The following is a 12,018-nucleotide window of genomic DNA, read 5'->3' on the forward strand; positions in this document are numbered from 1 at the left end:
GCTTCAGTCAGACTCAGAACTTTGCAACTAATATTGACAGATTTACTATAAATCATTCTTCCTGTTATTACACAGGTTATTAAGAATTTATATTAGCGTTAGGGACCCCTGATATGTGGTCTGCCTTGGCGTTGGCTCAGGGGCTTACAACAATTTTGGCCAAAAATGTCAAACTAAAAGACCATTTTACTTATTAGATATTTATACATATATATTTAGGCACTGTACCGTGTATGAGTCTCACTGGATGTGCTAAAAACTGAGCTTTGTCTGTGTTTTATGTTTTGTCTCTGGTTTTAAAAATATATATTGCCATGCTCAGTAGCACTCCTCTGTGACACTCATATGCTTATATATATGTTGTGGTCATTTTGGGGGTTCAATAGGAGCTTGTTAGGTGTCCAGTATGTCTCCCCGTTACTGCCAACTTCTTTCCAGCTGCCTCAGCTAAAGAACGCTGAGCTCACAGTTGAGCTGAGCTCATCTCATCTAGCTAGGTGTCTCCTCCCCAGGTGTTTGCAATATGATCCAGCCCCTGATTGGTGGGGGGAAGTGCAACAACAACAACACAGTTACATGCAAAAAGTTACTTGGAAAGGTCACAGACAACTATGCAACGTTCCAGCTGAACATAACATTAACTCCTGGTTCCTGAAGTGCTAGAACCAGGCTTACAATACAGATATATATATATATATATATATATATATATATATATATATATATATATATATATATATATATAAAAAAGAAACACACAGCGCAAATCTAAACAATTTGTTCCTGTGGATTGTAGAGCTTACACCACTAATAGAGTCAATATTATTTAATTGAGGTACATACCCTGGTGTACACCTATCCCTACACACTGCAGCCAAGTTAGGTCTGCGGCTCCACAGTCGCCGCCTTGAAGATATGTAGAAGATTCACCTAGGCGCAAATATGACAGGGAAAAGGGAAACACAAAAACACAAAAAGAGAATATAGGGCAGTATATCTAATAATGCATAGACTTTTAGATGGTAAGAGATGCGCTTACACTGATTAGATGGGTAAGAGCCTGACGAAGCCCAAGTGGAGAAACGCGTAGGGCCAGCGTTGACTTGCAGCAGAGAGAGAGACACGCCGAGGAGCCTGTGTGAAGAGACATTTACAGAAAGCTCCGGCAGTGAATACCTGCATTGGCAGACAGTGAAGCTCGCGAGAGCTGGGCCGCGTCACACACCGCGTCACACGCTACGTTCGGACACGTGATACGGAAGTAGCAGAGACTGCGGAGAGGACTGGAAACCGGCGTTCTACACGAGTGTGAGAGACTAGCCAAATACTCTCTACCGCCTGTTATCATCTCACAGAATGTGAGTTGAATAGCCATATTTTATCTAGCCTATTTTAGATTAAAAAACGATTTTACACTATTTTGTTCCCTTCCATTATTTCCTCCCCATTCCCTTCCTCCCCCCCCCCCTCTTATGAGATCCATCCACAGAGCAAAGTGAGTGCCAGGAACAAGAAGTACAGGCAGCAGCAGCAGCAGCTGTGTTCCTGTGGAGAGGAGATCTGGAGATCCAGCAGCCGCAGAGTTAACACCACGTTGGCGAGTCCCATAGAGGATTACAGGCTCTTACCCATCTAATCAGTGTAAGCGCATCTCTTACCATCTAAAAGTCTATGCATTATTAGATATACTGCCCTATGATCTCTTTTTGTGTTTTTGTGTTTTTGTGTTTCCCTTTTCCCTGTCATATTTGCCCCTAGGTCAATCTTCTACAGCCCCGCCCCTAGCCCCACCCCTAGCCATGCCCCCAACCCAGATTTAAAAAAAAAAAAAAAAAGAAATTTAATACATTTCCAGTAAGAACAACATTCGTTTTTGACATAAGTTTATATTTATTGTAGTACATTTATACTTCAATTAGTCCTTGTTACGTGTGTGTGTGTGTGTGTGTGTGTGTGTGTGTGTGTGTGTGTGTGTGTGTGTGTGTGTGTGTGTGTGTGTGTGTGTGTGTGTGTGTGTGTGTGTGTGTGACTAGTTTCCTGCACCCATTAACCAGTGCCTGGATGCCCCCTCTTCACAATATCTAAAGCAGCAATCCCGCCTGGGATCTTACCTGATCCGCAGTCCCTCAATGTCCAGGTACCTCATTCCCGCAATGTTATACATTGGAGGGGATGTGATCCCTACCTGTCTTCTGGGTTAGGGGGGGTACCGATGTCTTCCGTGTGATGCTTGAATCAGATCTGGAAGAAAGCAGTATAGGGTAAATAATATATCCAGATCCAGAGTCTGGGAGAGAGAGAGACACATGCAGAGAGAGAGAGACACAGACAGAGAGGGAGAGAGACAGATGCAGGGAGAGGGAGAGGAGAGGGAGAGGGGGAGGGAGAGGGAGAGGGAGAGGGAGAAGGATAGGGAGAGGGAGAGGGGGAGGGAGAGGGAGAGGGAGAGAGAGAGAGAGACAGAGAGAGAGGGAGAGAGAGGGAGATAGAGACAGAGAGAGAGGGACAGAGAGAGAGGGACAGAGAGAGAGGGACAGAGAGAGAGGGACAGAGAGAGAGGGTCAGAGAGAGAGGGTCAGAGAGAGAGGGTCAGAGAGAGAGGGACAGAGACAGAGGGACATAGACAGAGGGACATAGACAGAGGGACATAGACAGAGGGACAGAGAGAGAGGGACAGAGAGACAGAGGGACAGAGATAGAGGGACAGAGAGACAGAGGGACAGAGAGACAGAGACAGAGGGACAGAGACAGAGACACAGAGACAGAGACACAGAGACACAGAGACAGAGACACAGAGACAGAGACATAGAGACAGAGACACAGAGACAGAGAGAGAGACAGGGAGGGAGAGAGACAGGGAGGGAGAGAGGGAGAGAGACACAGGCAGAGAGGGAGAGAGACACAGGCAGAGAGGGAGAGAGACACAGGCAGAGAGGGAGAGAGACACAGGCAGAGAGGGAGAGAGACACAGACAGAGAGGGAGAGAGGGAGAGAGACACAGGCAGAGAGGGAGAGAGACACAGGCAGAGAGGGAGAGAGACAGAGATGGAGAGAGACATAGTGGGAGAGAGACATAGTGGGAGAGAGACAGAGAGGGAGAGAGACAGAGAGGGAGAGAGGCAGAGAGGGAGAGAGACACAGAGGGAGAGAGACACAGGCAGAGAGGGAAAGAGGCAGAGAGGGAGAGAGGAAGAGAGACAGAGAGGGAGAGAGACAGAGAGGGAGAGAGACAGAGAGGGAGAGAGAAAGAGAGGGAGAGAGACAGAGAGGGAAGGAGACAGAGAGGGAGAGAGACAGAGAGGGGGAGAGACAGAGAGGGGGAGAGACAGAGAGGGGGAGAGACAGAGAGGGGGAGAGAGACAGGGAGGGAGAGGAGAGAGGGAGGGAGAGAGACAGAGAGGGGGTGATTGACTGACGTGGGGGTGACTGACTGCGGGGTGGGATTACGGACTGTGTGACTGGGTGGTATTACTGACTGTGTGACTGGGTGGTATTACTGACTGTGTGACTAGGTGGTATTACAGACTGTGTTACTAGGTGGTATTACTGACTGTGTGACTAGGTGGTATTACTGACTGTGTGACTAGGTGGTATTACTGACTGTGTGTCACGGTGACTTATGCCAGGCTGCAATTTACACCAATATATATATAAAATATATAACTGGGTTGAACTGGTACGAGACTTAGATATGATAAAATATAATTTATTCCTTGATAAAGGTGAACACACAAAATATTCAAATAACAGGCAAAATATAGACACTTACTTAAAGATAGAAATGATGAAACAGTCACATCTGGACTGGCAGTTCATACAACATTCTTCATCATCCCAAGACAAGAAAAGCCATGAAAAGACCTTTCATGCAGACATTGCATAGCATTTCTCTCAGCAATCAAGATGGTATAGAAGAACACAGGACAAAGGGTTGACCACAGATTATATACCTTTTGTAACCCTATCCTTAACATTAAGTACAGGTGATTGGTTTTCGATTACCTGTAGCCACTCACTAACATGGGAACACATTTTGATACCTGCCCCCCAGCTAGTTGGCACATGCTCAGTGGGACTCTGGGGTCTCATTTCTGCAGCCCCACATTTGCATCAGGAATGCCAGCCAGTCTACTAAACGGAATTGCTGGCAGGATACCCTTTGTTGTAAGGTGTGAAATGGGACACTTATAGCCTGCTCTGGTTTGAGTCATCTCCGCCCTCCTGTAAACAGTGTAGGTGATAAACTCCTTTGAACAGCACTTAAATTCTAGACATTGGGACACTTTCCCTGACCATCTGCTGCCTTATGGCCAAGGGAATTTCCTCTGGTTCTTGTCCATACCTTGGGACACAGTATTAAAGATAAAACATAAACATTTTAAAATATCCGGTTCCGTTGGGTCCAGCGGGTCCAAACTTCCCAATTCTCAATGCCGGAACTGGGACACCCTATGGTCCAATTTGCGACTTGCTACGACCTTCGGAACCGGAGTTGCACAAATACACCTTTAACCGTTTCCTATTTTAATACAATAAACTCCGCTGTAAATTAAATCACGGTTTTTCACTAAATCTCCATTGAAAACAACGGGCTTCGCCGCCATAGACTTTCAATCGTAAACCTCCGCCGTTGGCGGCTATGGGAATCCGCCGCCATAGACTTTCAATGGGGCTACGCCGCCGTTGAAGTCAATGGGGGGTTTCCGCCATAGCCGGTCAATGGAGATTGGCCGCCATTGGAGTCTACGGGAAAAGTCCAGAACTTTCAAGGGGGTCCATACTCCGTCGGGTTGGTCCAAGAGGATCAGGGATGGTTCTGCAGCGATGCCGGAGCAGTGACTACAGGTACCCCAAACCCTGGCCCTCTGGACCCTCCGGAACTGGAGCTATGGATTCCTAAATTTCAGCTTTTTACACTTAGCCGTTTTCTTGAGCTGTTTCTGCCGCCGCCATTGGAACCTATGGCATGACCCGCTCTTCTCGGTTCGACCCTTATTGGGGGTCCAGGATTCGGGGACCCGGTTGTGGTCGAGTGGGGGGAGGCCTAGGAACTAGGGGCAAAAATAATTTTATTTCTAGGTGCTCTAGAACTGTTTATTCCCACGCCACTTGTCGTTGAACTTGACTGCTAAGTGATCAAAGCTCTCTTATTGAAAAAGTATCCGCTTTGCGGTTTTGCGGTTTGGACGGCAGCCAACTCATTCCTGGAAAGCTCCTTCGAGGAATCTCCATTGAAGTCAATGGGCCCATTGACTTACAATGGGAAACCGCCGCTCCTCCTCTCGGACGCCATCTGCTGGTCTTCACAGGAAACAGGACCAAAACAGCAAGATTCGCCATTAGAATGCATTGAGCCCTAATGGCGGCCTCGGGGACCCTGCAAAATGGTGCCTGAAAAGGCGGGAAAATTACACAAAGGGCTATAATCATTAAAGAACTATTAACCCTTGTACTCCCGGAGGGATCCTAGTGTGTGTGTGACTCAGACACTGATATAACAATAAAACATGGTGACAGGGGGATATACATTTTCATGTTCTAACAAGGGTTAAATCACATTTCTGAACCTCAGCCCAGTTAACCACTTGTCTCCCTGGTGAGGTCAGAGGATGGCCAAATGGGGTGCAACCCCTTTAATACTGGGCCACCCCCTTTCGATCGTCACACTGTGTGACTGGGTGGTATTACTAACTGTGTGACTGGGTGGTATTACAGACTGTGTGACTGAGTGGTATTACTGACTGTGTGACTGGGTGGTATTACTGACTGTGTGACTAGGTGGTATTACTGACTGTGTGACTGAGTGGTATTACTGACTGTGTGACTAGGTGGTATTACTGACTGTGTGACTGGGTGGTATTACTGACTGTGTGACTAGGTGGTATTACTGACTGTGTGACTGAGTGGTATTACTGACTGTGTGACTAGGTGGTATTACTGACTGTGTGACTGGGTGGTTTTACTGACTGTGTGACTGAGTGGTATTACTGACTGTGTGACTGGGTGGTCTTACTGACTGTGTGACTGGGTGGTATTACAGACTGTGTGACTGAGTGGTATTACTGACTGTGTGACTGGGTGGTTTTACTGACTGTGTGACTGGGTGGTATTACTGACTAGGTGACTGGGTGGGATTACTGACTGTGTGACTGGGTGGGATTACTGACTGGGTGACAGGGTGGTATTACTGACTGGGTGGGATTACTGACTGGGTGACTGGGTGGGATTACTGACTGGGTGACTGGGTGGGATTACTGACTGGGTGACTGGGTGGGATTACTGACTGTGTGGGATTACTGACTGGGTGACTGGGTGGTATTACTGACTGGGTGGTATTACTGACTGTATGACTGGGTGGGATTACTGATTGGGTGACTGGGTGGGATTACTGACTGGGTGACTGGGTGGGATTACTGACTGGGTGACTGAGTGGGATTACTGACTGGGTGGGATTACTGACTGGGTGACTGGGTGGTATTACTGACCGGGTGACTGAGTGGGATTACTGACTGGGTGGGATTACTGACTGGGTGACTGGGTGGTATTACTGACTGGGTGGTATTACTGACTGTGTGACTGGGTGGGATTACTGATTGGGTGGGATTACTGACTGGGTGGGATTACTGACTGGGTGACAGGGTGGGATTACTGACTGGGTGACTGGGTGGGATTACTGACTGGGTGACTGAGTGGGATTACTGACTGGGTGACTGGGTGGGATTACTGACTGGGTGACTGGGTGGGATTACTGACTGGGTGACTGGGTGGGGGTGGGATTACTGACTGGGTGACTGGGTGGGGGTGGGATTACTGACTGGGTGGGGGGTGGGATTGCTGACTGGGTGACTGGGTGGGGTGGGATTACTGACTGGGTGACTGGGTGGGGGGTGGGATTACTGACTGGGTGACTGGGTGGGGGGTGAGATTACTGACTGGGTGGGGGGTGGGATTACTGACTGGGTGACTGGGTGGGGGTGGGATTAGTGACTGGGTGACTGGGTGGGGGTGGGATTACTGACTGGGTGACTGGGTGGGGGTGGGATTACTGACTGGGTGGAGGTGGGATTACTGACTGGGTGACTGGGTGGGGGGTGGGATTACTGACTGGTTGACTGGGTGGGGGGTGGGATTACTTATTGGTTGGGGGTGGGATTACTGACTGGGTGACTGGGTGGGGGGTGGGATTACTGATTGGGTGGGGGGTGGGATTACTGACTGGGTGACTGGGTGGGGGGTGGGATTACTGACTGGGTGGGGGGTGGGATTACTGACTGGGTGACTGGGTGGGGGGTGGGATTACTGACTGGGTGACTGGGTGGGGGTGGGATTACTGACTGGGTGACTGGGTGGGGGTGGGATTACTGACTGGGTGGAGGGTGGGATTACTGACTGGGTGACTGGGTGGGGGGTGGGATTACTGACTGGGTGACTGGGTGGGGGTGGGATTACTGATTGGTTGGGGGTGGGATTACTGACTGGGTGACTGGGTGGGGGGTGGGATTACTGACTGGGTGACTGGGTGGGGGTGGGATTACTGATTGGTTGGGGGGTGGGATTACTGACTGGGTGACTGGGTGGGGGGTGGGATTACTGATTGGGTGGGGGGTGGGATTACTGACTGGGTGACTGGGTGGGGGGTGGGATTACTGACTGGGTGGGGGTGGGATTACTGACTGGGTGACTGGGTGACTGGGTGGGGGGTGGGTTTACTGACTGGGTGACTGGGTGGGCGGTGAGATTACTGACTGGGTGACTGGGTGGGGGTGGGATTACTGACTGGGTGACTGGGTGAGATTACTGACTGGGTGACTGGGTGGGGGTGGGATTACTGACTGGGTGACTGGGTGGGATTACTGACTGGGTGACTGGGTGACTGGGTGGGATTACTGACTGGGTGACTGGGTGGGGGGTGGGATTACTGACTGGGTGACTGGGTGACTGGGTGGGGGGTGGGAATACTGACTGGGTGACTGTGTGACTGTGTGGGGGGTGAGGGGTGGGATTACTGACTGGGTGACAGGGTGGGGGTGGGATGGGTGACTGGATGGGGGGTGGGATGGGTGACTGGGTGGAGTTACTGACTTGGTTACTGACTGGGTTACTGACTGGGTTACTGACTGGGTTACTGACTGGATGGGATTGGTGACTGGGTGGGATTAGTGACTGGGTGACTCGGTGGGATTAGTGACTGGGTGACTGGGTGGGATTAGTGACTGGGTGACTGGGTGGGATTACTGACTGGGTGACTGGTGGGATTGGTTACTGGGTGTGATGGGTGACTGGGTGGGGAAGGATGAGTGACTGAGTGGGGGAGGATGGGTGACTGGGTGGGGGGTGACTGACTGGGGGGCTGGGTGGGATTACTGACTGGGTGACTGGGTGACTGGGTGGGATTAATGACTGGGGGGGAACACACACAGGAGGGACGGGAGAAAAAAACCCGCAACTACAGTATCTCCCGACCCGCGTGGGCAGCTGGAGCGGGGAGGAGAAACACACGCACTACTACCTCCCGACCCGCGTGGGCAGTGGGAGAGGGGGGGGGGAAGGAAAAACACCAGCGCCATTACCTTCCAGCCCGCGCGGGCAGCGGGAGCAGTGGGGGAAGGAGAAACACCAGCGCCATTACCTTCCACCCCGCGTGGGCAGCAGGAGCATGGGGGGGAGGAGAAACAGTGTATTTCATTCCTCCCACCTCCAACATCTGTCCAAAATCCTCCATGACCGGATCAGTGCAGGAGCTGACACAATTATACAGGAGGATATTCAGTTTAGAGGAGGAGGAGCAGACACCCTCCCTCCCCCTCTCCCTCACCTGTGCAGAGAAGGAAGGGTAGTTTGAAGTCCTGGCAGCTGCATCCCGCGTCACAGCCAATCAGCTAGAGGAATTTTTTTTTTTTTTTTCCGAGCAGGGGATTTTTTTTTTTTTTCAAGCAGAGCAGGGGAAATCTTACTGGCCACGAGCCAATTTCCAATCGCAGCTGGCGAGTGGGCGAGTGGGTTTGTCGAGCACTGTATATATATATATATATATATATATATATATATATATATATATATATATATATATCAAAGACAACACAAAAATTAAGTAGCGCTAAAGAGGATGTGAAATAACCCTAATAAATGATAAATTATAATAGCATATTTAAAATATTAAAATAAATTAAAATTACCACAATTTAACCTAATAATATCTACGAACCATAACGTGATAGTGAAAAAAAAGGAAAAATCCAAAATGAATGTTCCACTCAAACAAAAAATCCAAAGAGAAATATAGTCCCAATAGAAGATCCAGGGAGTGTCTTTGCAGCTTTAAGGGGAGTGGTATAGCCAACCACTTTTGGAATCTATGAACAAAAAACAAACAAAAGCGCAAGCTCCATAGCACATAACTGAGTAAAAAATAAGGTACTTTTATTTAAAAAATCAGCAACCCATAAGAATGTGCACTTACAGGATTTTAAACAGAACCATTCGTGGGAGAGAAATCTCTATTGTGGTCATCTGCGGTGATTGGGTGAGTCCCAGGTTTGCAGAGTGGATGTAAACAGTCCAGGTTCACCATGAACTCCTATCCCAAATTGGCAGCAAGATAAAAAGGTATCTAATGCCTGCACGCCCTTTGCTCCCTCATCCAATGGTTGCTAGCACTTGAAATTACCGCCAGCCGGAGCGCAGGGAAGCCAGGGACTCCAAATACACCAACACGAACGCAATGACGTCACAGCTCTACGCGTTTCGTCACACTGCGGCGACTTCGTCAGGAGTTATGTAATTGGTCAAGGACAGCCAATTAAATAGGCTGGATCAAGTAAACCTATTACAACAACAACAATTGTTACATAAAAAATAACTACAATTATAAAAAGATAAAGGAAAAAATTGGATTAACTATTAAATAACACCTACTCTAAGGAAATATCATATAATAGAGGAATCCCCTCCAAAAACACAGAACACCATCCTAGGATAGGGGGAGAGGAACCGAACAAGCAACCAGAGCAGCAAGGCAGAGAACAGCAAGGCAGGACACTAAACCAGTGTGCTAGTATCCAAGCACTCATTAAGACCCCTGGAAGAAAGTGTACCAAGTGAGTATATCCAAAAAGACTCTCTCATACATAGTGTCTTAAATCTATCTCCCCCTAATAGGGTACTCGGAATACTCTCAATACCCATAATAACAAGTCCCTTGGGATCCTTTTGGTGTACTTGGGAAAAATGTCGAGGAACACTGTGTGCCAGCACTCCCTTAATTATGGAACGCCTGTGTTCCAGGAATCTGACACACAGTGCTCTTTTAGTGCGACACACATATTGCAATTGACATGGACAAGATAAAACATACACTATATATGTGGAGAGACAGTTGATTGAACTTTTTAATGTATATTCAGACATGTTGCTAAATGAAGAGAAAGTATCTGACAGATGCAGATGTCCACACATTAGACATCTAGATTTGCCACACTTAATGTTTCCAGACACCAACTGTGAACCACTATTCTCAACTAAAGTATCACTAAGTCTACTTGGGGCCAAGATGTTTTTGATATTTAGACCCTTGCGGAAGACCAGTTGTGCCACAGTGGACAACTAACTGCTGAGGTGCGGATCTGAGAGCAACACTTTCCAGTGGCGATTGATAATTTATCTAATTTTGTGGGAATACCCATTAAATTTTGTAATAAACTTAACCCCACAGTTATTTGTGTTGATATCTGCCAAAGGCATGGATTGTTTTGCCTGTTTGAGCTTTGATTTAGCTAACAGATCCACACGTTCAACCGACCTGACCTTCTTGAATGCCTCCTGCACCAGAGACATATCATACCCCTTTTGTTTGAAATTGTCGATGAGACGACCGGCTTGCAGCTCAAACACCTGGTCGGACGAGCAATTCCTCCTCAGTCTATTGAACTGACTGAGGGGGATATTGCTTAGCCATTTGGAATAATGTGCATTTTTTGCATGTATATAGCCATTGACCGCCACGTCCTTCAAATGCACCTGTGTCTGGATATTCAGATTCAAATCTACCGACAATTCCAAATCTAGAAAGACAATACTAGATGCATTAATCTGGTGGGTGAATCTGAGGCCCATATCATTGAAGTTAAAGTCGGTCAGTATCTGCTCGAGGTCACCCCCATCTCCGTCCCATATGATCAAGATGTCATCAATGTACCGGCCATAGAACACCAGACCGCCCCCAGCCGTGCATTGGGCCAGATAAATCTGGATTCCCAATAACCCATAAAAAGATTTGCATAGCTGGGGGCAAATGTGGTGCCCATGGCCGTACCACAGGTCTGGAGATGGAAGCTATCCCCGAACAGAAAATAATTGTGACCAAGGATAAAGCCGACAAGGGAGAGGATGAAATTAGATTGTGATACATGTAGATCTCCACCACCCCCAAAAAGTGCGCAACAGCCTCGATACCCTTATCATGCCCAATACATGTATATAATGACTGAACGTCACAGGTGGCCCATTGAAAAGTAGATTTCCACTGTATAGAAGAGAGGGAGTCTATGACGTGGAGCGTGTCCCTTATATACGAACGAAGATGGACCACATATGTTTGTAAAAAATGGTCCACGTATTTAGACACACTCGACGTCATAGACTCCACCCCTGACACAATCACAATGGGCCTACCTGGTGGGTTCACGAGGCTCTTGTGCACCTTCGGGAGGTGGAAGAAGATAAGAATACGCGGATTGGCTACATAAAGAAATTTAAGTTCATCCTTTGTAATAAGCTTCTCATCAAAAGCCTCCCTTAATAGTGAGCTTAGCTCTAACTGATAGTCCAATGTGGGGTCAACATTTAAGACCACATAAGAAGCTTTGTCTGAGAGCAATCTCCTTGCCTCAGCCTCATAATCCTTGCGATTCTGTACCATAATACTACCTCCCTTGTCGGCCTGCCTTATCACAATCTGATCTTTCAACCGCTTCAACTCCTTAAGTGCCTCAGATACACCTACTGACAGATTGCTCTTAA

The sequence above is a fragment of the Ascaphus truei genome, chromosome 7, assembly GCF_040206685.1.
Source record: "Ascaphus truei isolate aAscTru1 chromosome 7, aAscTru1.hap1, whole genome shotgun sequence".
NCBI lineage: Eukaryota > Metazoa > Chordata > Amphibia > Anura > Ascaphidae > Ascaphus > Ascaphus truei.